At 30.8% G+C, this 26785-nt stretch overlaps 1 long non-coding RNA gene across 2 annotated transcripts; it reads right to left on the bottom strand.

Annotated features, from left to right (window-relative positions):
* Positions 1 to 6359: 6359 nt before the first annotated feature.
* LOC126744125 (uncharacterized) lies at positions 6360 to 23882 on the bottom strand. Of its 2 annotated transcripts, XR_007663068.1 has the most exons (4): positions 23608 to 23882; positions 23306 to 23443; positions 7305 to 7438; positions 6360 to 7247 (listed from the first exon to the last, which is right to left on the bottom strand). It is a non-coding gene; the product is annotated as an uncharacterized LOC126744125 (long non-coding RNA). The 2 variants fall into 2 exon arrangements; XR_007663069.1 differs by lacking the exons at positions 23306 to 23443; positions 23608 to 23882 and adding an exon at positions 7509 to 7836 and having other exon boundaries at positions 6361 to 7247.
* Between the last annotated feature and the right edge of the window lie 2903 nt (positions 23883 to 26785).

The following is a 26785-nucleotide window of genomic DNA, read 5'->3' as shown; positions in this document are numbered from 1 at the left end:
ACACATCTCGTGAGAGTGGCTAAGAGTTAAACGATACACTTTATAATATTAAAATTAATAATAGACAGAATTTTATAACTTTTATTGCTACAGAATAGATGTAACTATTTGGTAGTATAGTACTTTTTTCAATCGGACCAAAGCAAATTTTTTAAATTATTTCCAATGTTGATCTGGTTTACGATTTTATTACCGATTCATTTTAGAACCCTGACATAATTTTGATATATGTAGGTTTTGAGAATATTTTCTACTAAACTAAAATTAAAGAGCGGAGCGTATTGTAACACATCATGGTTCTCTGAAGCATGATACCCAGAAATAAGTTAGTAATATTTCAATGAAATTTATTTTTGATTATAATATATAATAAGACCTTTCCTTTTCTCTCTGTATTTACTATAGATTGACGAAAAACAAAGAAAAACACAAAGTCACGGTCTCACAACATGTAATTAAACGGGCTACACGTGTTTCGCTCTAGTTGGAGCATCATCAGTTACAGCATAAGTGTGTGGATGGCTTCTAAAGGCCTGATGATGCTCTAACTAGAGCGAAACACGTGTAGCCCGTTTAATTACATGTTGTGAGACCGTGACTTTGTGTTTCGTCAATTTTGTATGTTGGTCTCTTACAGAATAATGGATGAGATTTTTGGATTTATTATAGATGTTAATGTTTTCCAAGTACTAAAAAAAGAAAAAGTTGGGTAGAGCACCATGCCGAGGCTAAGGTTTGAACTCAGAGCCTTATGAGGGTACGGCAGGTCTCTTCCCCACTGCGTGTTTAGGGCACTCCTTGGATAATTTTGGAGATTTTTTTTTTGTAGTACTGACAAAAATTTTTAAAATTTCTACTGGTCCCCACGGACTAAAGTAGACGCGAAGCGTCTACTTGTTACAATACGCTTCGCGTATTGTAAGAACGCATCCAGCTAAATTGAGGGATTTTCGGACCCTGCGTCACATAAACGCTAATAACTTTGGTTCTATCGCGATTTTTTTTTTTCCGGTTTTTACCGTTATATGTAGGAAGGATGAGAGTATATAACGGTGAAAAAATTTTTTCGCCACGCCCACCCCGAAGGGGTGGGCGTGGCAAAAAACGGTTTTTTGACAAAAAAAATTTGATTAAGTCGTTGTGAAAAACTGACCGGGCCGATTTTTCTGAAACTCATTGACGTTAAAGGCCTTTATATAAAGCAGCTCCTAAAGGGCGCTTTTTAAGATAAACCCTTTAGAAGTCGGATTTTTCTGTGAATGAATTTTGAACTTTTTGCGCGGTACCTCGCGGACTTAAACGGCCGTGGGGCCTAAACGGTAATGTTCCCGATAATGCGAATAAAACAGCCCTTTTCTACGTAAATGTAGCTTTCTTTTTTATCTTAACTATTTTTTTCCAAAAGAAACTCCTTCCGAGATAAACGAGCTCAAACTTAAAAATTTTTTTTTCGAGAAAAAAAAAGTGAATTTTTCGAGAAATAAATTTTTTTCTACTTCTAAAAAATTTTTTTAAATTTTTTTGTTAACACCGTTTGAAAGCTTAATCCTTTAGGATTAAATAGAGGTATTATTCATGGTGCTACGTATTATACGGGGTGAGCTGTGTTAACAAATATAAACCCCTTTTTGAGCCTTTTTTTGACCGTTTTTTTCTACTTTTCTTAATAACTCTTTATTGGCGGCACCTAGAAATTTCAAACTTTCAGCATTTTAAGAACTTTTTAAATCCTATTTTTAGACATAGTCTACAGTCTTCTACGTAGAGCAGTTTTTGCTCTACACCTTTTTTAAACTTTGACGCTTTATACCGGCATACATATGACACCTACGGAAACCATTTTTTTTCTGAAATCACCGGACACTATCTGGCTATAATCCACTAAAAACCGTTTTTCTTCAAATGTTACCGTTTTTTCCGCAACGAGCTGTTATTTAAGAAAAACCCCCAAAAATAAGCCGTTCCAATCAACCAGTCATACCCTCGAGACACAGGGAGCCAGCTCATGGTACAATAACGGTGGCGGTCCAGCACCAAATTGACCCAATGTAAAGGCATACGGACGACGTCATTATCGAGTCGCACATGGCCAGATGACGTAAGCGCGGGGTTTTCGGGGTATTGTGGCGGCAAATTCGGCCCCGTTTGCGCTACGAGTTAGAGTAGGAAAAGCGGTTTGAGAGAAGGATGGAGGATGTCTGGCAACAATTATAAACGCGTCGTGTTCGTCTCGTGACGTCATGAGTTATTTTATTAATGAATATTATTAGTATTATGGGGACAATTTTACGCGGTTTCTTGATAAATTACTAGGATAAATAAAATGAATATAAATATTAAGAAATATATATTTAAAATATACAGAGGGTATTGATATTACGGAACATTTATGAGAATAATAATAGTATGGAAATAGAATTATACGGGGGGTTTTAAGGTTTTAAGGCATTTATAAGGAAAATATTACTTATAATTATATTAATCATATTATAAAGGGTGTTTTAAGGTTTAAGGACATTGACAAGAAAGATAATATTTATAATAATAGTAATAGCAGCATAAAGGTTAGGACAAGGTATAAATATTTGGAAAAAAAATAATAGTAATAATAGTTTTATTTTAGTTAGGGTTCTTTTAGTGGGGGTTGCTAAATTGGTAATAAATTTATATTAATAGTTTATCAATTTAGAAAAAAAAGACATTGATGCGGTGTCAAAAAAAGGTATTTTTATATTTTTTTTACTATATTATTGAGATCACGGCTTTCATAGCTTCAATTCAATAAGTTGATAAATTTTTTTATTCGTTTTTTTTTTCTTTAAATTTTTTTTATTTTATTATAATTGCCTTTTAAAATAAAAATTAAAAAAAAAAAAACAAGAAACAAACCACTTTTTCCTATCCTAATACATTGCTTCTTATGGGACCTGATCTTCCTCTTTAGATTGTGACACTCGTATGAATCGTGGAAAAATTTGTCATAAAGCTTTTTTACTAGTTTTTGAATGGTCTTTAACCAGAAAAAAGAAATTTTGAATTCGGAGCATATTTTGAAAAAATGGTCATTTTGACCCGGATTTTGTTCGAAAATCGAAAAATGCAAAGAAATAGGGTTTCTGTTCATTTTAGAGTCAAATTGGTAATAACCTTTTTTAAAGGTACTCTGAAGTAGTGCAGGATAGAAAAATAAAAAATTGATATTTTTCCATAGGGCTCTTGATAATTCGATATTTATGTTTTACAGTTTTTTTCAATTTTCTCCGATTCTATGATAGCTAGAACCGATTCGTTTTGACATACGGATACCTCGTAATATTCCTGAGAACTTTTATTTAAAACAAAAAGTTGTCAGAGTTACAGTTAATTTAGAAAAAAATAAAAATCATTTTTACGAAAATTTTCGTGAGTATACCCCTTTCGATTTTCGACCAAAAAAAAATTATTTTTTTATTGGGCTTTTTTACTGGAAATTGTTAGTCTAGGGCTTACTTTAAAATTTGCCAATAATCGTTTTAGGAAAAAAAATTGTACGGTGGGAAAAAACCAGTTTTCTTTTGTTTTTCCCACATTTTTACTATAGTATCGCGGGTTCTGTAGCTTTGATTCAATTCGTTTATGGTTTCTTTTATTCCTTATTCTTCTCCTGTCAATTCTTTTTATATCCAGTTACTATTGGTTCTCAAAAATAAAACTGAAAAATCAAAAAAATCCAAGAAAAAACCCGGTTTTCTTATCCCCAAACATGAATTCTTATGGGACCTAATCTTTCTATTTATATTGTGGCACTCGTATGGATCGTGGAAAAATTTGTCATAAAGCTTTTTTACTAGTTTTTGAATGGTCTTTAACCAGAAAAAAGAAATTTTGAATTCGGAGCATATTTTGAAAAAATGGTCATTTTGACCCGGATTTTGTTCGAAAATCGAAAAATGCAAAGAAATAGGGTTTCTGTTCATTTTAGAGTCAAATTGGTAATAACCTTTTTTAAAGGTACTCTGAAGTAGTGCAGGATAGAAAAATAAAAAATTGATATTTTTCCATAGGGCTCTTGATAATTCGATATTTATGTTTTACAGTTTTTTTTCAATTTTCTCCGATTCTATGATAGCTAGAACCGATTCGTTTTGACATACGGATACCTCGTAATATTCCTGAGAACTTTTATTTAAAACAAAAAGTTGTCAGAGTTACAGTTAATTTAGAAAAAAATAAAAATCATTTTTACGAAAATTTTCGTGAGTATACACCCCTTTCGATTTTCGACCAAAAAAAAAATTATTTTTTTATTGGGCTTTTTTACTGGAAATTGTTAGTCTAGGGCTTACTTTAAAATTTGCCAATAATCGTTTTAGGAAAAAAAATTGTACGGTGGGAAAAAACCAGTTTTCTTTTGTTTTTCCCACATTTTTACTATAGTATCGCGGGTTCTGTAGCTTTGATTCAATTCGTTTATGGTTTCTTTTATTCCTTATTCTTCTCCTGTCAATTCTTTTTATATCCAGTTACTATTGGTTCTCAAAAATAAAACTGAAAAATCAAAAAAATCCAAGAAAAAACCCGGTTTTCTTATCCCCAAACATGAATTCTTATGGGACCTAATCTTTCTATTTATATTGTGGCACTCGTATGGATCGTGGAAAAATTTGTCATAAAGCTTTTTTACTAGTTTTTGAATGGTCTTTAACCAGAAAAAAGAAATTTTGAATTCGGAGCATGTTTTGAAAAAATGGTCATTTTGACCAGGATTTTGTTCGAAAATCGAAAAATGCAAAGAAATAGGTTTTCCGTTCATTTTAGAGTCAAATCGGTAATAATCTTTTTTAAAGGTACTCTAAAGTAGTACAGGATAGGAAAATAAAAAATTAAAATTTTGCCATAGGGCTCTTGATAATTCGATATTTATGTTTTACAGTTTTTTTTCAATTTTCTCCGATTCTATGATAGCTAGAACCGATTCGTTTTGACATACGGATATCTCGTAATATTCCCGAGAACTTTTGTTTGAAACAAAAAGTTCTCAGACTCACAGTTAATTCAGAAAAAAATAAAAATCATTTTTTCGAAATTTTTCGTGGGTATACCCCTTTCGATTTTCGACCAAAAAAAAATTTTTTTTTTATTGAGTTTTTTTACTGGAAATTGTTAGTTTAGGGTTTACTTTAAAATTTGCCATTAATCATTTTAGGAAAAAAAAATTGTACGGTGGGAAAAAGGAAGTTTTCTTTTGTTTTTCCCACATTTTTACTTATATCTCGGCTTCTATAGCTTCGATTCAATTCGTTTATGGTTTCTTTTATTTCTTATTCTTCTCCTGTCAATTCTTTTAATACTTTATTACTATTGGCTCTCAAAAATAAAACTGAAAAATCAAAAAAATCCACGAAAAAACCCGGTTTTCTTATCCCCAAACATGAATTCTTATGGGACCTAATCTTTCTCTTTATATTGTGGCACTCATTTAAATCGTGGAAAATTTTGCTATTAAGCTTTTTTACTAGTTTTTGAATGGTCTTTAACCAGAAAAAAGAAATTTTAAATTCAGAGCATATTTTGAAAAAATGGTCATTTTGACCCCGGATTTTGTTCGAAAATCGAAAATTGCAAAGAAATAGGGTTTCTGTTCATTTTAGAGTCAAATTGGTAATAACCTTTTTTAAAGGTACTCTGAAGTAGTGCAGGATAGAAAAATAAAAAATTGATATTTTTCCATAGGGCTCTTGATAATCCGATATTTATGTTTTACAGTTTTTTGCAATTTTCTCCGATTCTATAATAGCTAGAACCGATTCGTTTTGACATACGGATACCTCGTAATATTCCCGAGAACTTTTGTTTGAAACAAAAAGTTCTCAGACTCACAGTTAATTCAGAAAAAAATAAAAATCATTTTTACGAAAATTTTCGTGAGTATACCCCTTTCGATTTTCGACCAAAAAAAAAATTTATTTTTTATTGAGTTTTTTTACTGGAAATTGTTAGTTTAGGGCTTACTTTAAAATTTGTCAATAATCATTTAAAAAAAAAAAAATTGTACCGTGGGAAAAAACCAGTTTTCTTTTGTTTTTCCCACATTTTTACTAATATCTCGGCTTCTATAGCTTCGATTCAATTCGTTAATAGTTTCTTTTATTACCGATTCTTTTCCTGTTAATTATTTTTATATTTTATTACAATTGCTTTTCAAAATAAAAATGGAAAATAAAAAAAATCGACATAAAAACCTAGTTGTCTTATCCCAATACCCTAATAAATGGGACCCTCTTTTCCCTTTATCTTGTGGCACGTATAAATCGTGGAAAATTTACTTAATAAACTTGTCTACTAAGTTTTGCATGGCCTTTAAGGTAAAAAAAGAAGTTTTGAATTTTAAGCATAATTTGAAAACGCAAATAAAATTATTTTGAAATCAGCGATTATCTGCATACTTTGGTGAATACGCCATAACTTTCATCAGTACGACAGTGAATTAATTGATGAGTTGATTCAGCATATCCACCCTAGATGTCGCTAAAGAATTAACATTAATATTTTTAGTATATTTTTTTTATCTTGGATGGCCTTTTTAATAGAAAGGTTTACTTTACTTACACTCATGAGACCTAAACTTTTTTGCTCTTGGTTTAACCTAGCTTTTTAGGGCAGAGCCTATTCCCTTCACCAAAAATGTAGGAAATAGAGAAAATAATATTGTCATTTGCCAATAACGACCTTTATTCTCCTTAATGTTTTTAGGCTCTAATGCTACATAACATACAATCAGAATTTTTAATGAAGATATTACGTGTGTGTTTATATTATGTGTTATGCTTTAATACATGTTGTCCTTATCTTAATAAAAAAATTTATATATGTACATATAATTTCTGCATATTCTATGTGAAGTATACAATTATTATTTAAATAATATATAAAACTAATTAACTTAATAAGATTACAAAAATATTTATTACATGTCAAACCTGTATACAACTGAACTTTGTCATGATTATTTTTTATGTGCTCATATGAAAAACTTAATTTTAACTTCTGCACTTTTTTCTTTCACATCCTCCAGTTTTTTGCGACAAAATGAATTTTAGCTCTGCTGTTGGTGCAAAATTGAAATCATGTCCCTTACTGGAATTTGACACCGGCTCACCTTCTACAAAATTGTTGACAGTGTCTCTGTTTGAAGTACCATGCTTCAAAGAAGTGGACGAACTTGTACTGGGTATAGATATGTTTGTACTAAGCAATTCTGTATTTACCTTGAAAAAAAATCAAGCTTTGAAATAAATAAAAATAAGTTGGAAGTATATACTTACCTAGGTTTTTGACAATTTCTTTAATTTCTCCTTGGTTAACCTCTTTGCATGTGGAAAAGTAGTGAGGCCATTCATTGTATTTTTGTCAACAATTACATACCAATGCATGGACTGAAGGTTTTTTATCCATTTGCCTACAAGGAACAAAATTTATAAATTACCTCATTTAGGTATTAAAAAAAATGAAAGATTTAGTAAAAATACCTTAGTACCTATTCCTTGGCAAAGATATTCATTTTCTTTTTCCAGGGGCTCTTTTGAAAATTTAAAGATATGACAGGTCCGTTTTTCGCTATGATGCTTTCAATCTGGTGCAAAACACATAACCTTTGTTGGTGTAGTCCACTAAAATAACAAAAACAAAATCAAATATAACAATCAAAACATTATGACATAACCTTAAAATGTATGTATTTTCATAAATTTCAGGATTATTCACTAAAAATTGGTAATTATGAAACTGAATTAAAAAAAAAAACTTGTATGTGTGTAATTGTGATACTTACATTTTATTTTCATATAGGAAAGTAAGAAAGATGCGGAGACTTGAAAATATCTTCCAACATTTGTTTGGATTTTGGGAACTTCCGTTGCCGGTGGCGTTTATGCTTGTGGGCCGGAAAGTGACATTGAAATGACAAGTGAAAGTCTCTTCATCTTCTTCTTTTTTTCTTCGATTTTTATGGCTTAAGCCCGATAGCAACCAACGTGAGTCAGAATTATGCAAAAACATGTTAAGGTGGCTTTACATAAAGGAATTAGGCTGTTTACCTTCCAAACAATACCAAAGTTGTTAATTCGTTTTTTTAGGCATAATTAACAATTAAATTATAAATAATGGCTAAGAGTTAAACGATACACTTTATAATATTAAAATTAATAATAGACAGAATTTTATAACTTTTATTGCTACAGAATAGATGTAACTATTTGGTAGTATAGTACTTTTTTCAATCGGACCAAAGCAAATTTTTTAAATTATTTCCAATGTTGATCTGGTTTACGATTTTATTACCGATTCATTTTAGAACCCTGACATAATTTTGATATATGCAAGTTTTGAGAATATTTTCTACTAAACTAAAATTAAAGAGCGGAGCGTATTGTAACACATAATGGTTCTCTGAAGCATGATACCCAGAAATAAGTTAGTAATATTTCAATGAAATTTATTTTTGATTATAATATATAATAAGACCTTTCCTTTTCTCTCTGTATTTACTATAGATTGACGAAAAACAAAGAAAAACACAAAGTCACGGTCTCACAACATGTAATTAAACGGGCTACACGTGTTTCGCTCTAGTTAGAGCATCATCAGTTACAGCATAAGTGTGTGGATGTGTGGATGGCTTCTAAAGGCCTGATGATGCTCTAACTAGAGCGAAACACGTGTAGCCCGTTTAATTACATGTTGTGCGACCGTGACTTTGTGTTTCGTCAATTTTGTATGTTGGTCTCTTACAGAATAATGGATGAGATTTTTGGATTTATTATAGATGTTAATGTTTTCCAAGTACTAAAAAAAGAAAAAGTTGGGTAGAGCACCATGCCGAGGCTAAGGTTTGAACTCAGAGCCTTATGAGGATACGGCAGGTCTCTTCCCCACTGCGTGTTTAGGGCACTCCTTGGATTATTGTAGAGATTTTCTTTTGTAGTACTGACAAAAATTTTTTAAAATTTCTACTGGTCCCCACGGACCAAAGTAGACGCGAAGCGTCTACTTGTTACAATACGCTTCGCGTATTGTAAGAACGCATCCTGCTAAATTGAGGGATTTTCGGACCCTGCGTCACATAAACGTTAATAACTTTGCTCCTATGGCGAATTTTTTTTTCTGGTTTTCACCGTTTTATGTGGGAAGGTTGAGGCTACGTGATGGTGTAAATTTTTTTTGGCCACGCCGCCCCGAAGGGGCGGGCGTGGCAAAAAACTGCTTTTTTCGCGAAAACAGGATCTTTGGCGGGTGGGGGAAAATTGACTGAGCCGAATTTTATGAAACTCATTGACATCAAAGACCTCCACGGAAACCTGCTCCCAAAGGGCGCTTTTTAAGATAAACCCTTTAGAAGTCGGATTTTTCTGTGAATGAATTTTGAACTTTTTGCGCGGTACCTCGCGGACTTAAACGGCTGTGGGGCCTAAACGGTAATGTTCCCGACAATGCGAATAAAACAGCCCTTTTCTACGTAAATGTAGCTTTCTTTTTTATTAAAACTATTTTTTTCCAAAAGAAACTCCTTCCGAGATAAACGAGCTCAAACTTAAAATTTTTTTTTTCAAAAAAAAAAAAAGTGAATTTTTCGAGAAATAAATTTTTTTCTACTTCTAAAAAATTTTTTTAATTTTTTTTGTTTACACCGTTTGAAAGCTTAATCCTTTAGGATTAAATAGAGGTATTATTCATGGTGCCACGTATTATACAGGGTGAGCTGTGTTAACAAATATAAACCCCTTTTTGAGCCTTTTTTTGACCGTTTTTTTCTACTTTTCTTAATAACACTTTATTGGCAGCACCTAGAAATTTCAAACTTTCAGCATTTTAAGAACTTTTTAAAAGCTATTTTTCGACATAGTCTACAGTCTTCTACGTAGAGCGGTTTTTGCTCTACACCTTTTTTTAACTTTGACGCTTTATACCGGCATACCTATGACACCTACGAAAACCATTTTTTTTCTGAAATCACCGGACACTATCTGGCTATAATCCACTAAAAACCGTTTTTCTTCAAATGTTACCGTTTTTCCGCAACGAGCTGTTATTTAAGAAAAACCCCCAAAAATAAGCCGTTCCAATCAACCAGTCATACCCTCGAGACACAGGGAGCCAGCTCATGGTACAATAACGTTGGCGGTCCAGCACCAAATTGACCCAATGTAAAGGCATACGGACGACGTCACTATCGAGTCGCACATGGTCTGATGACGTAAGCGCGGGGTTTTCGGGGTTTTGTGGCGGCAAATTCGGCCCGTTTGCGCTACGAGTTAGAGTAGGAAAAGCGGTTTGAGAGAAGGATGGAGGAGGTCTGGCAACAATTATAAACGCGTCGTGTTCGTCTCGTGACGTCATGAGTTATTTTATTAATGAATATTATTAGTATTATGGGGACAATTTTACGCGGTTTCTTGATAAATTATTAGGATAAATAAAACGAATATAAATATTAATAAATATATATTTGAAATATACAGAGCGTATTGATATTATGGAACATTTATGAGGATAATAATAGTATATAAATAAAATTATACGGGGGGTTTTAAGGTTTTAAGGCATTTATAAGGAAAATATTACTTATAATTATAGTAATCATATTATAAAGGGTGTTTTAAGGTTTAAGGACATTGACAAGAAAGATAATATTTATAATAATAGTAATAGCAGCATAAAGGTTAGGACAAGGTATAAATATCTGGAAAAAAAATAATATTAATAATAGTTTTATTTTAGTTAGGGTTCTTTTAGTGGGGGTTGCTAAATTGGTAATAAATTTATATTAATAGTTTATCAATTTAAAAAAAAAGTCATTGATGCGGTGTCAAAAAAAGGTGTATTTTTATATATATTTTTTACTATATTATTGAGATCACGGCTTTCATAGCTTCAATTCAATAAGTTGATAAATTTTTTTATTGGTTTTTTTTTTCTTTAAATTTTTTTTATTTTATTATAATTGCCTTTTAAAATAAAAATTAAAAAAAAAAACAAGAAACAAACCACTTTTTCCTATCCTAATACATTGCTTCTTATGGGACCTGATCTTCCTCTTTAGATTGTGACACTCGTATGAATCGTGGAAAAATTCGTCATAAAGCTTTTTTACTAGTTTTTGAATGGTCTTTAACCAGAAAAAAGAAATTTTGAATTCGGAGCATATTTTGAAAAAATGGTCATTTTGACCCCGGATTTTGTTCGAAAATCGAAAATTGCAAAGAAATAGGGTTTCTGATCATTTTAGAGTCAAATTGGTAATAACCTTTTTTAAAGGTACTCTGAAGTAGTGCAAGATAGAAAAATAAAAAATTGACATTTTTCCATAGGACTCTTGATAATTCGATATTTATGTTTTACAGTTTTATTCAATTTTCTCCGATTCTATAATAGCTAGAACCAATTCGTTTTGACAGGCGAATACCTCTTAATATACCCAAGAACTTTTATTTATTACAAAAAGTTGTCAGAGTTATAGTTTATTTATAAAAAAATAAAAACCATTTTTTCGAAATTTTTCGTGGGTATACCCCTTTCGATTTTCGCCCAAAAAAAAATTATTTTTTTATTGAGTTTTTTTACTGGAAATTGTTAGTTTAGGGCTTACTTTAAAATCGGCCAATATTCATTTTAGGAAAAAAAAATTGTACGGGGAAAAAAAACCAGTTTTCTTTTGTTTTTCCCACATTTTTACTTATATCTCGGCTTCTATAGCTTCGATTCAATTCGTTGATTATTTATTTTTTTTTCTTATTCTTCTTCTGTCAATTCTTTTGATATCTTATTACTATTAACTTTCAAAAATTAACCTAAAAAATAAAAAAAATCCACGAAGAAACCCGGTTTTCTTATTTCCAAACATGAATTCTTATGGGACCTAATGTTTCTCTTTATATTGTGACACTCGTATAAATCGTGGAAAATTTTGTCATAAGGCTTTTTCACTAGTTTTTGAATGGACATTAGCTAGAAAAAAGAATTTTTGAATTCGGAGCATATTTTGAAAAAATGGTCATTTTGACCCCGGATGTGGTTCGAAAATCGAAAATTGCAAAGAAATGGGGTTTCTGTTCATTTTAGAGTCAAATTGGTAATAACCTTTTTTAAAGGTACTCTGAAGTAGTGTAGGATAGAAAAATAAAAAATTTACATTTTTCCATAGGGCTCTTGATATTTCGATATTTATGTTTTACAGTTTTTTTCAATTTTCTCCGATTCTATAATAGCTAGAACCGATTTATTTTGACATGCGGATACCTCATAAAATTCCTGAGAACTTTTATTTGAAACAAAAAGTTGTCAGAGTTACAGTTAATTTAGAAAAAAATAAAAACCATTTTTTCGAAATTTTTCGTGGGTATACCCCTTTCGATTTTTGACCAAAAAAAAATTATTTTTTTATTGAGTTTTTTTACTGGAAATTATTAGATTAGGGTTTACTTTAAAATTTGCCAATAATTATTTTAGGAAAAAAAAATGGTACCATGGGAAAAAACGAGTTTTCTTTTGTTTTTTCCACCTTTTTATTAATATCTCGGTTTCTATAGCTTCGACTTAATTCACTGATGGTTTTTTTTACTCCTTTTTCTTCATCTGTCTGCTCCTTTCATATTTAATTAGTATTGGCTTTCAAAAATAAAACTAAAAAATTACAAAAATCCACGAAAAAACCCGATTTTCTTATCCCCAAACATCAATTCTTATGGGACCTAATCTTTCTATTTATATTGTGCCACTCGTATGAATCGTGGAAAAATTTGTCATAAAGCTTTTTTACTACTTTTTAAGTCGTCTTTAAGTAGAAAAAAGAAATTTTGAATTCGGAGCATATTTTGAAAAAATGCTCATTTTGACCCGGATTTTGTTCGAAAATCGAAAAATGCAAAGAAATAGGTTTTCCGTTCGTTTTAGAGTCAAATCGGTAATAATCTTTTTTAAAGGTACTCTGAAGTAGTATAGGATAGAAAAATAAAAAATTAAAATTTTTCCATAGGGCTCATGATAATTCAATATTTATGTTTTATAGTTTTTTTCAATTTTCTCCGATTCTATGATAGCTACAACCGATTTATTTTGAGATACGCATACCTCGTGATATGCCTGAGAACTTTTATTTAATACAAAAAGTTGTCAGAGTTATAGTTTATTTATAAAAAAATAAAAACCATTTTTTCGAAATTTTTCGTCGACCCTTTCGATTTTTGACCAAAAAAAAAATTATTTTTTTATTGGGTTTTTTTAATAGAAATTGTTAGTTTAGGGCTTACTTTGAAATTTGCCAATAATCATTTTAGGAAAAAAAAATGGTACGGCGGGAAAAAAACAGTTTTCTTTTGTTTTTCCCACATTTTTACTTATATCTCGGCTTCTATAGTTTCGATTCATTTCGTTTTTGGTTACTTTTATTCCTTATTCTCCTCATGTCAATTCTTTTTATATCTTATTTACTATAAGCTTTTAAAAATAAATTTGAAAAATAAAAAAAATCGACATAAAAACACGGTTGTCTTTTTCCAATACTCTAATAAATGGGACCCTCTTTTTCCTTTATCTTGTGACACGGATAAATCGTGGAAAATTTATTTATAAAACTTTTTTACTTAATTTTGAATGGCCTTTAAGGTAAAAAAATACATTTTGAATTTGGAGCATAATTTAAAAACGTAAATGAAATTATCTGCATACTATGGCGAATACGCCATAACGTTCGTCAGTACAACAGTGTATTATAATTGAGGACTCTGTTTTAGCGTATTTACCATAGATGGCGCATTATAATAAACTAAGAAGGTATCATTGAATTTTGGTTATATTTATACGAGTTACTTGAAAGCGGAGCGTATTGTAACACATCATGGTTCTCTGAAACATGATACCCAGAAATAAGTAAGTAATATTTCAATAAAATTTATTTCTGATTATAATAGATAATGAGACCTTCCCTTTTCTCTCTGTATTTACTATAGATGTTTATTTTTTCGAAGTACTAAAAAAAGAAAAAGTTGGGTAGAGCACCATGCCGAGGCTAAGGTTTGAACTCAGAGCCTTATGAGGATACAGCAGGTTTCTTCCCCACTGCGTGTTTAGGGCACTCCTTGGATAATTGTGGAGATTTTTTTTTGTAGTACTGACAAAAATGTTAAAAATTTCTACTGGTCCCCACGGACCAAAGTAGACGCGAAGCGTCTACTTGTTACAATACGCTTCGCGTATTGTAAGAACGCACCGACAAAAATTGGCGGAGGTTCCGACTTTCGACACAAAAACGCTAATAACTTTTTTTCTATGGCGAATTTTTCTTTCGGGTTTTTACCGTTATATGTAGGAAGGATGAGAGTATATAACGGTGAAAAAAATTTTTCGCCACGCCCACCCCGAAGGGGTGGGCGTGGCAAAAAACGGTTTTTTGACGAAAAAAATTTGATTAAGTCGTTGTGGAAAACTGACCGGGCCGATTTTTCTGAAACTCATTGACGTTAAAGGCCTTTATATAAAGCAGCTCCTAAAGGGCGCTTTTTAAGATAAACCCTTTAGAAGTCGGATTTTTCTGTGAATGAATTTTGAACTTTTTGCGCGGTACCTCGCGGACTTAAACGGCCGTGGGGCCTAAACGGTAATGTTCCCGATAATGCGAATAAAACAGCCCTTTTCTACGTAAATGTAGCTTTCTTTTTGATCTTAACTATTTTTTTCCAAAAGAAACTCCTTCCGAGATAAACGAGCTCAAACTTAAAATTTTTTTTTTCGAAAAAAAAAAAAGTGAATTTTTCGAGAAATAAATTTTTTTCTACTTCTAAAAAATTTTTTTAATTTTTTTTGTTTACACCGTTTGAAAGCTTAATCCTTTAGGATTAAATAGAGGTATTATTCATGGTGCTACGTATTATACGGGGTGAGCTGTGTTAACAAATATAAACCCCTTTTTGAGCCTTTTTTTGACCGTTTTTTTCTACTTTTCTTAATAACTCTTTATTGGCGGCACCTAGAAATTTCAAACTTTCAGCATTTTAAGAACTTTTTAAATCCTATTTTTCGACATAGTCTACAGTCTTCTACGTAGAGCAGTTTTTGCTCTACACCTTTTTTTAACTTTGACGCTTTATACCGGCATACCTATGACACCTACGGAAACCATTTTTTTTCTGAAATCACCGGACACTATCTGGCTATAATCCACTAAAAACCGTTTTTCTTCAAATGTTACCGTTGTTCCGCAATGCGCTGTTATTTAAGAAAAACCCCCAAAAATAAGCCGTTCCAATCAACCAGTCATACCGTCGACACCACGGGAGCCAACGCATGGTACAAAATAGTTGGCGGTCCAGCACCAAATTGACCCAATGTAAAGGCATACGGACGACGTCACTATCGAGTTGCACATGGTCAGATGACGTAAGCGCGGGGTTTTCGGGGTATTGTGGCGGCAAATTCGGCCCGTTTGCGCTACGAGTTAGAGTAGGAAAAGCGGTTTGAGAGAAGGATGGAGGATGTCTCGCAACAATTATAAACGCGTCGTGTTCATCTCGTGACGTCATGAGTTATTTTATTAATGAATATTATTAGTATTATGGGGACAATTTTACGCGGTTTCTTGATAAATTACTAGGATAAATAAAATGAATATAAATATTAAGAAATATATATTTGAAATATACAGAGGGTATTGATATTACGGAACATTTATGAGAATAATAATAGTATGGAAATAGAATTATACGGGGGGTTTTAAGGTTTTAAGGCATTTATAAGGAAAATATTACTTATAATTATATTAATCATATTATAAAGGGTGTTTTAAGGTTTAAGGACATTGACAAGAAAGATAATATTTATAATAATAGTAATAGCAGCATAAAGGTTAGGACAAGGTATAAATATCTGGAAAAAAAATAATAGTAATAATAGTTTTATTTTAGTTAGGGTTCTTTTAGTGGGGGTTGCTAAATTGGTAATAGATTTATATTAATAGTTTATCAATTTAGAAAAAAAAGACATTAATGCGGTGTCAAAAAAAGGTGTATTTTTATATTTTTTTACTATATTATTGAGATCACGGCTTTCATAGCTTCAATTCAATAAGTTAATAAATTTTTTTATTCGTTTTTTTTTTCTTTAAATTTTTTTTATTTTATTATAATTGCCTTTTAAAATAAAAATTAAAAAAAAAAAAACAAGAAACAAACCACTTTTTCCTATCCTAATACATTGCTTCTTGGGGGAGACCTGATCTTCCTCTTTAGATTGTGACACTCGTATGAATCGTGGAAAAATTTGTCATAAAGCTTTTTTACTAGTTTTTGAATGGTCTTTAACCAGAAAAAAGAAATTTTGAATTCGGAGCATATTTTGAAAAAATGGTCATTTTGACCCGGATTTTGTTCGAAAATCGAAAAATGCAAAGAAATAGGTTTTCCGTTCATTTTAGAGTCAAATCGGTAATAATCTTTTTTAAAGGTACTCTAAAGTAGTACAGGATAGGAAAATAAAAAATTAAAATTTTGCCATAGGGCTCTTGATAATTCGATATTTATGTTTTACAGTTTTTTTCAATTTTCTCCGATTCTATAATAGCTAGAACCAATTCGTTTTGACAGGCGAATACCTCTTAATATACCCAAGAACTTTTATTTAATACAAAAAGTTATCAGAGTTATAGTTTATTTATAAAAAAATAAAAACCATTTTTTCGAAATTTTTCGTGGGTATACCCCTTTCGATTTTCGAACAAAAAAAAAATTATTTTTTTATTGGGCTTTTTTACTGGAAATTGTTGGTTTAGGGCTTACTTTAAAATTTGCCAATAATCGTTTTAGGAAAAAAAATTGTACGGTGGGAAAAAACCAGTTTTCTTTTGTTTTTCCCACATTTTTACTATAGTATCGCGGGTTCTGTAGCTTTGATTCAATTCGTTTATGGTTTCTTTTATTCCTTATTCTTCTCCTGTCAATTCTTTTTATATCCAGTTACTATTGGTTCTCAAAAATAAAACTGAAAAATCAAAAAAATCCACGAAAAAACCCGGTTTTCTTATCCCCAAACATGAATTCTTATGGGACCTAATCTTTCTATTTATATTGTGGCACTCGTATGGATCGTGGAAAAATTTGTCATAAAGCTTTTTTACTAGTTTTTGAATGGTCTTTAACCAGAAAAAAGAAATTTTGAATTCGGAGCATGTTTTGAAAAAATGGTCATTTTGACCCGGATTTTGTTCGAAAATCGAAAAATGCAAAGAAATAGGTTTTCCGTTCATTTTAGAGTCAAATCGGTAATAATCTTTTTTAAAGGTACTCTAAAGTAGTACAGGATAGGAAAATAAAAAATTAAAATTTTGCCATAGGGCTCTTGATAATTCGATATTTATGTTTTACAGTTTTTTTCAATTTTCTCCGATTCTAGGATAGCTAGAACCGATTCGTTTTGACATACGGATATCTCGTAATATTCCCGAGAACTTTTGTTTAAAACAAAAAGTTGTCAGAGTTACAGTTAATTTAGAAAAAAATAAAAATCATTTTTTCGAATTTTTTCGTGGGTATACCCCTTTCGATTTTCGACCAAAAAAAAAATTTTTTTTTTATTGAGTTTTTTTTACTGGAAATTGTTAGTTTACGGTTTACTTTAAAATTTGCCATTAATCATTTTAGGAAAAAAAAATTGTACGGTGGGAAAAAGGAAGTTTTCTTTTGTTTTTCCCACATTTTTACTTATATCTCGGCTTCTATAGCTTCGATTCAATTCGTTTATGGTTTCTTTTATTTCTTATTCTTCTCCTGTCAATTCTTTTAATACTTTATTACTATTGGCTCTCAAAAATAAAACTGAAAAATCAAAAAAATCCACGAAAAAACCCGGTTTTCTTATCCCCAAACATGAATTCTTATGGGACCTAATCTTTCTATTTATATTGTGGCACTCGTATGGATCGTGGAAAAATTTGTCATTAAGCTTTTTTACTAGTTTTTGAATGGTCTTTAACCAGAAAAAAGAAATTTTGAATTCGGAGCATATTTTGAAAAAATGGTCATTTTGACCCGGATTTTGTTCGAAAATCGAAAAATGCAAAGAAATAGGTTTTCCGTTCATTTTAGAGTCAAATCGGTAATAATCTTTTTTAAAGGTACTCTAAAGTAGTACAGGATAGGAAAATAAAAAATTAAAATTTTGCCATAGGGCTCTTGATAATTCGATATTTATGTTTTACAGTTTTTTTCAATTTTCTCCGATTCTATATTAGCTAGAACCAATTCGTTTTGACAGGCGAATACCTCTTAATATACCCAAGAACTTTTATTTAATACAAAAAGTTATCAGAGTTATAGTTTATTTATAAAAAAATAAAAACCATTTTTTCGAAATTTTTCGTGGGTATACCCCTTTCGATTTTCGACCAAAAAAAAAATTATTTTTTTATTGGGCTTTTTTACTGGAAATTGTTAGTTTAGGGCTTACTTTAAAATTTGCCAATAATCGTTTTAGGAAAAAAAATTGTACGGTGGGAAAAAACCAGTTTTCTTTTGTTTTTCCCACATTTTTACTATAGTATCGCGGGTTCTGTAGCTTTGATTCAATTCGTTTATGGTTTCTTTTATTCCTTATTCTTCTCCTGTCAATTCTTTTTATATCCAGTTACTATTGGTTCTCAAAAATAAAACTGAAAAATCAAAAAAATCCACGAAAAAACCCGGTTTTCTTATCCCCAAACATGAATTCTTATGGGACCTAATCTTTCTATTTATATTGTGGCACTCGTATGGATCGTGGAAAAATTTGTCATTAAGCTTTTTTACTAGTTTTTGAATGGTCTTTAACCAGAAAAAAGAAATTTTGAATTCGGAGCATATTTTGAAAAAATGGTCATTTTGACCCGGATTTTGTTCGAAAATCGAAAAATGCAAAGAAATAGGTTTTCCGTTCATTTTAGAGTCAAATCGGTAATAATCTTTTTTAAAGGTACTCTAAAGTAGTACAGGATAGGAAAATAAAAAATTAAAATTTTGCCATAGGGCTCTTGATAATTCGATATTTATGTTTTACAGTTTTTTTCAATTTTCTCCGATTCTATGATAGCTAGAACCGATTCGTTTTGACATACGGATATCTCGTAATATTCCCGAGAACTTTTGTTTGAAACAAAAAGTTCTCAGACTCACAGTTAATTCAGAAAAAAATAAAAATCATTTTTTCGAAATTTTTCGTGGGTATACCCCTTTCGATTTTTGACCAAAAAAAAAATTATTTTTTTATTGAGTTTTTTTACTGGAAATTATTAGTTTAGGGTTTACTTTAAAATTTGCCAATATTTATTTTAGGAAAAAAAAATGGTACCATGGGAAAAAACGAGTTTTCTTTTGTTTTTTCCACCTTTTTATTAATATCTCGGTTTCTATAGCTTCGACTTAATTCACTGATGGTTTTTTTTACTCCTTTTTCTTCATCTGTCTACTCTTTTCATATTTAATTAGTATTGGCTTTCAAAAATAAAACTGAAAAATTACAAAAATCCACGAAAAAAGCCGATTTTCTTATCCCCAAACATCAATTCTTATGGGACCTAATCTTTCTATTTATATTGTGCCACTCGTATGAATCGTGGAAAAATTTGTCATAAAGCTTTTTTACTAGTTATTGAATGGTCTTTAAGCAGAAGAAAGAAATTTTGAATTCGGAGCATATTTTGAAAAAATTGTCATTTTGACCCCGGATTTTGTTCGAAAATCGAAAATTGCAAAGAAATAGGGTTTCTATTCATTTTAGAGTCAAATTGGTAATAACCTTTTTTAAAGGTACTCTGAAGTAGTGCAGGATAGAAAAATAAAAAATTGATATTTTTCCATAGGGCTCTTGATAATTCGATGTTTATGTTTTACAGTTTTTTTCAATTTTCTCCGATTTTATGATAGCTAGAACCGATTCGTTTTGACATACGGATACCTCGTAATATTCCCGAGAACTTTTGTTTGAAACAAAAAGTTCTCAGACTCACAGTTAATTCAGAAAAAAATAAAAATCATTTTTTCGAAAATTTTCGTGGGTATACCCCTTTCGATTTTCGAACAAAAAAATTTTTTTTTTTTATTGAGTTTTTTTACTGGAAATTGTTAGTTTAGGGCCTACTTGAAAATTTGCCAATAATCATTTTAGGAAAAAAAAATTGTACGGTGGGAAAAAGGAAGTTTTCTTTTATTTTTCCCACATTTTTACTTATATCTCGGCTTCTATAGCTTCGATTCAATTCGTTTATGGTTTCTTTTATTTCTTATTCTTCTCCTGTCAATTCTTTTGATATTTTATTACTATTGGCTTTCAAAAATAAAACTGAAAAATCAAAAAAATCCACGAAAAAACCCGGTTTTCTTATCCCCAAACATGAATTCTTATGGGACCTAATCTTTCTATTTATATTGTGGCACTCGTATGAATCGTGGAAAAATTTGTCATAAAGCTTTTTTACTAGTTTTTGAATGGTCTTTAAGCAGAAGAAAGAAATTTTGAATTCGGAGCATATTTTGAAAAAATGGTCATTTTGACCCCGGATTTTGTTCGAAAATCGAAAATTGCAAAGAAATAGGGTTTTTATTCATTTTAGAGTCAAATTGGTAATAACCTTTTTTAAAGGTACTCTGAAGTAGTGCAGGATAGAAAAATAAAAAATTGATATTTTTCCATAGGGCTCTTGATAATTTGATATTTATATTTTACAGTTTTTTTCAAGTTTCTCCGATTCTATAATAGCTAGAACCGATTTATTTTGACATGCGGATACCTCGTAAAATTCCTGAGAACTTTTATTTGAAACAAAAAGTTGTCAGAGTTACAGTTAATTTAGAAAAAAATAAAAATCATTTTTTCAAAATTTTTCGTGGGTATACCCCTTTCGATTTTCGACCAAAAAATTTTTTTTTTTTATTGGGTTTTTTTACTGGAAATTATTAGTTTAGGGCCTACTTTAAAATTTGCCAATAATTATTTTAGGAAAAAAAAATGGTACCATGGCAAAAAATGAGTTTTCTTTTGTTTTTTCCACCTTTTTATTAATATCTCGGTTTCTATAGCTTCGACTCAATTCATTGATGTTTTTTTTACTCCTTTTTCGTCATCTGTCTATTCTTTTCATATTTAATTAGTATTGGCTTTCAAAAATTAAACTGAAAAATGAAAAAAATCCACGAAAAAACCCGGTTTTCTTATCCCCAATTATCAATTCTTATGGGACCTGATCTTTATCTTTAAATTGTGGCACTCGTATGAATCGTGCAAAAATTTGTCATGAAGCTTTTTTACTACTTTTTAAGTCGTCTTTAAGCAGAAAAAAGAAATTTTAAATTCGGAGCATATTTTGGAAAAATGCTCATTTTGACCCGGATTTTGTTCGAAAATCGAAAAATGCAAAGAAATAGGTTTTCCGTTTGTTTTAGAGTCAAATCGGTAATAATCTTTCTTAAAGGCACTCTGAAGTAGTATAGGATAGAAAAATAAAAAATTGAAATTTTTCCATAGGGCTCATGATAATTCGATATTTATGTTTTATAGTTTTTTTCAATTTTCTCCGATTCTATGATAGTTAGAACCGATTCGTTTTGACACACGGATACCTCGTAAAATTCCTAAGAACTTTTGTTGGAAACAAAAAGTTCTCAGACTTACAGTTAATTTAGAAAAAAATAAAAATCATTTTTTTGAAATTTTTCGTGGGTATACCCCTTTCGATTTTCGACCAAAAAAAAATTATTTTTTTATTTAGTTTTTTTACTGGAAATTGTTAGTTTAGGGCTTACTCTAAAATTTGTCAATAATCATTTAAAAAAAAAAAAAATTACCGTGGGAAAAAACCAGTTTTCTTTTGTTTTTCCCACATTTTTACTAATATCTCGGCCCCTATAGCTTCGATTTAATTCGTTAATAGTTTCTTTTATTACCGATTCTTTTCATGTTAATTCTTTTTATATTTTATTACAAATGCTTTTCAAAATAAAAATGGAAAATAAAAAAAATCGACATAAAAACCTGGTTGTCTTATCCCAATACCCTAATAAATGGGACCCTCTTTTCCCTTTATCTTGTGGCACGTATAAATCGTGGAAAATTTACTTATTAAACTTTTCTACTAAGTTTTGAATGGACTTTAATGTACAAAAAGAAGTTTTGAATTTGAAGCATAATTTGAAAACGCAAATGAAATTATTTTGAATTCAGCGATTATCTGCATACTTTGGTGAATACGCCATAACTTTCATCAGTACGACAGTGAATTAATTGATGAGTTGATTCAGCATATCCACCCTAGATGTCGCTAAAGAATTAACATTAATATTTTTAGTATATTTTTTTAATCTTGGATGGCCTTTTCAATAGAAAGGTTTACTTTACTTACACTCATGAGACATAAACTTTTTTGCTCTTGGTTTAACCTGGCTTCTTAGGGCAAAGCCTATTCCGTTCACCAAAAATGTAGGAAATAGAGAAAATAATATTGTCATTTGCCAATAACAACCTTTATTCTCCTTAATGTTTTTAGGCTCTAATGTTACATAACATACAATTATAATTTTTAATAAAGATATTACATGTGTGTCTATATTATGTGTTATGCTTTAATACATGTTCTCCTTATCTTAATAAAATTTTTTATATATGTACATATAATTTCTATCTATTCTATGTGAACTATACAATTATTAGTTAAATAATGTATAAAACTAATTAACTTATAAGATTACTATTATTAAATAAGGTTACAAAATATTTATTACATGTCAAACCTGTATACAACTGAACTTTGTTATGAATATTTTTTATATGCTCATATGAAAAACTTAATTTGCAAAACTTAATAAGCAAAATGAATTTCGGCTCTGCTGTTGGTGCAAAATTGAAATCATGTCTCTTACTGGAATTTGACATGGGCTCACCTTCTACCAAATCGTTGACAGTTTCTCTGTTTAAAGTACCATGCTTCAAAGAAGTGGACAAACTTGTACTGGGTATAGATAAGTTTGTACTAAGCAATTCTGTATTTACCTTGAAAAAAATCAAGCTTCGGAATAAATAAAGATAAGTTGGAAGTATAAACCTACCTAGGTTTCTGACAATTTCTTTAATTTCTCCTTGGTTAACCTCTTTGCATGTGGAAAAGTAGTGAGGCCATTCATTGTATTTTTGTCAATATTATATTAATTACATACCAATGCATGGACTGAAGGTTTTTTATCCATTTGCCTACAAGGAACAAAATTTATAGAATACCTCATTTAGATATTAAAAAAAATGAAAGATTTAGTAAAAATACCTTAGTATTCCTTAGCAGAGATATTAATTTTTCTTTTTCCAGGGGCTCTTTTGGAAATTTAAAGAAATGACAGGTCCGTTTTTCGCTATGATGGTTTCAATCTGGTGCCAAACACATAACCTTTGTTGGTGTAGTCCACTAAAATCACAAAAACAAAATCAAATACAACAAACAAAACATTTTGGCATAACCTTAAAATGTATGTATTTTCATAAATTTTAGGATTATTCACTAAAAATTGGTAATTATGAAACTGAATTTAAAAAAAAAAACTTTCGTATGTGTTTAATTGTGATACTTACATTTTATTTTCATATAGAAAAGTAAGAAAGATGTGGAAACTTAAAAATATCTTCCAACATTTGTTTCGATTTTGGGAACTCCCGTTGCCGGTGGCGTTTATGCTTGTGGGCCGGAAAGTGACATTGAAATGACAAGTGAAAGTGGGCGTCTTCTTCTTTTTTTCTTCGATTTTTATGGCTTAAGCCCGATAGCAACCAACGTGAGTCAGAATTATGCAAAAACATGTTAAGGTGGCTTTACATAAAGGAATTAAGCAGTTTATACCAATAATACCAAAGTTGTCAATTCATTTTTTTAGGCATAATTAACAATTAAATTGTAAATAATGGCTGCGAGTTAAAGGGTACACTTTATATTATTAAAATTAATAATAGACAGAATTTTATAACTTAATTGCCACCGAATAGATGTAACTATTTGGTAGTATACTACATTTTTCAATCGGACCAAAGCATTTTTTTTTTAAATATTTCCAATGTTGATCTGGTTTACGATTTTATTACCGATTCATTTTAGAACCCTGACATAATTTTGATATATGCAAGTTTTGAGAATATAAATAAACTAAAATTAAAGAGCGGAGCGTATTGTAATACATCATGGTTCTCTGAAGCATGATACCCAGAAATAAGTAAGTAATATGTCCATGAAATTTATTTCTGATTATAATATATAATAAGACCTTCCCTTTTCTCTCTGTATTTACTATAGATTGACGAGAAACAAAGAAAAACCCAAAGTCACGGTCTCACAACATGTAATTAAACGGGCTACACGTGTTTCGCTCTAGTTAGAGCATCATCAGTTACAGCATAAGTGTGTGGATGGCTTCTACAGGCCTGATGATGCTCTAACTAGAGCGAAACACTTGTAGCCCATTTAATTACATGTTGTGAGACCGTGACTTTGTGTTTCGTCAATTTTGTATGTTGGTCTCTTAGAGAATAATGGATGAGATTTTTGGATTTACTATAGATGTTAATTTTTTCGAAGTACTAAAAAAAGAAAAAGTTGGGTAGAGCACCATGCCGAGGCTAAGGTTTGAACTCAGAGCCTTATGAGGATACGGCAGGTCTCTTCCCCACTGCGTGTTTAGGGCACTCCTTGGATAATTTTGGAGATTTTTTTTTTGTAGTACTGACAAAAATTTTTAAAATTTCTACTGGTCCCCACGGACTAAAGTAGACGCGAAGCGTCTACTTGTTATATAGGAGCGTCTGCGACTATATTATGCACGCGAGCCCGGGCCCGAAAAATCGTGTTTTTTTGGAAATAAAAATTCATATCTTTGGCTGTATGGTTAGCGAAACGATGAAATTTGGCATAGGGTCTCTCAATACATTGAGAATGATGGATCCGTAAACGATTTTTTTTTTCCGGTACCACCAAACGGAGCGGTACTGTCTCAAAGTCAAAAATTCGTAAAAAAACGGGTCAAATTCCTTTCAGACGCGAGAACTCAAATAAAAAGCCTTTAAAAGACTTTAAATTTTTAGGACATGAGGGTCGGTGGGGGCTTAAGAACTGTATACTTTTTGGGCCAGATCGGTATACAGGGTGAGTTGTTATAAGCGAACAAAAGTGACTAAAAAAAAAATTCAAACTTCTCCAGAGGCTAAAAAAAAATTTTTATAAAAAAAGTGTTTCGGCGAAAAGACTTCGTTTTATAAGAGATTTAACATACTTGGAGCTTTTTTTTGTAAAAAATTTATTTTACGAGTTCTGGCATTTTCAGTTTTTTGGAATTTTCTGCCAAACGATACTTATTTTGGGAAAATTTTTTTTTTCAAAAAATAACTTCATCCTTTACCTTTCATATGCCATATAACCGAAATTTTCGTAAGCCATACAGGGCGAGCAATAATGAACTTTACCCATGAAGGTCCGACCTAAAAATCACATTTTATTTAATAACTTTTTAGTGGTGGCACCTGGACCATTTATATTCTCAGGGATTAAATACTTTAATAACCCCAGTATTTGTGTAAAATTACAATCTTCCAACTTTAATAGGTTCTGAGCAATTCGAATTTTCGCGTTTAATTCATTTGCGGCGTCCCTGTACATGGTGAAAAGATCAAACAACATCTAAAGGATCCGAAATTTTGTTTTACAACACATACTAAAATTTCAGGGTTCCAGCGATAGTACAAGTACCCGAAAAATGCGATTTTATGAAAAAAGTCCATTTTTTTGCGTTTTTGCAGGTAATTGGAGGTGTCAACCTAAACTCTGATGAAATGGCTGGTGGGAACAATACTTTGACGCATGGTGGATACAAATTTTTTGCTCGTGACAGGTGGCCGGGACTTGGTTGGGTTTTTTGTAAAATTATGAATGAAAATGAACCGGAAACGATCAGGGAAAGGAAGCACCGAATCAGAAAATGAATGGGCTTTCCGAATCTGTGCATATCAATTGGGGAAATTGTGTATTGCGGCCAGGAAAATTCGGCAAACATTTTGACGTCTTCGAAAAATGCCGTTTTTTTGAAATGTCAGTGTCTTTATACCGGGGTGAGACGAAATGAAATTTGCCCGATTATTTTATTAAAATTATTCGAATATATACACGGGTCAGTCGTAATGATCTACTTAATTTAAAATAAGAATTTAGATATTAGGTGAGTTTTTACTATTTAGTTTATTATTAATAAATGTTAACAATTCTTAAACATTGCTTTTGGGATATAAATAAAAATTTTTTGAAATTATTGATTTTTAAGGTTAGTCGAGTATCATAACTTTTTTGGTATTGGTGCGATTTGGTTGAAATTTGGTACCTAGTACCTATTTCGGATAAGATTAATAAATTTTTACAGATATTTGACATGACTATGTTTTAGGGTCACGTGACTACCTTAACTTTCTTCCTATTTGTCCGATTTGATTGAAATTTGGTATTTGGGGTTTATTTAGGATGCAATTATGAATTTTTCACAGATATTTGACATTTGACTTATAGGTCACGTGACTATTGGTACTTTTTTGCTATTGGTCTGATTGGGTTCAAATTTGGTATTTGGGCTTTATTTAGGATGCAATTATTAATTTTTGACAGATATTTGACATTTGACTTCCGGGTCACGTGACTATTGTAACTTTTTTGCTATGGGTCCGATTGGGTTCAAATTTGGTATTTGGGCTTTATTTAGGATACAATTAATAAATTTTGACA

Source organism: Anthonomus grandis, chromosome 13, assembly GCF_022605725.1.
Source record: "Anthonomus grandis grandis chromosome 13, icAntGran1.3, whole genome shotgun sequence".
Classification (NCBI taxonomy): domain Eukaryota; kingdom Metazoa; phylum Arthropoda; class Insecta; order Coleoptera; family Curculionidae; genus Anthonomus; species Anthonomus grandis.
Note: the sequence above shows the minus strand (reverse complement) of the source record. Positions and strands in the feature narration are given on the sequence as shown.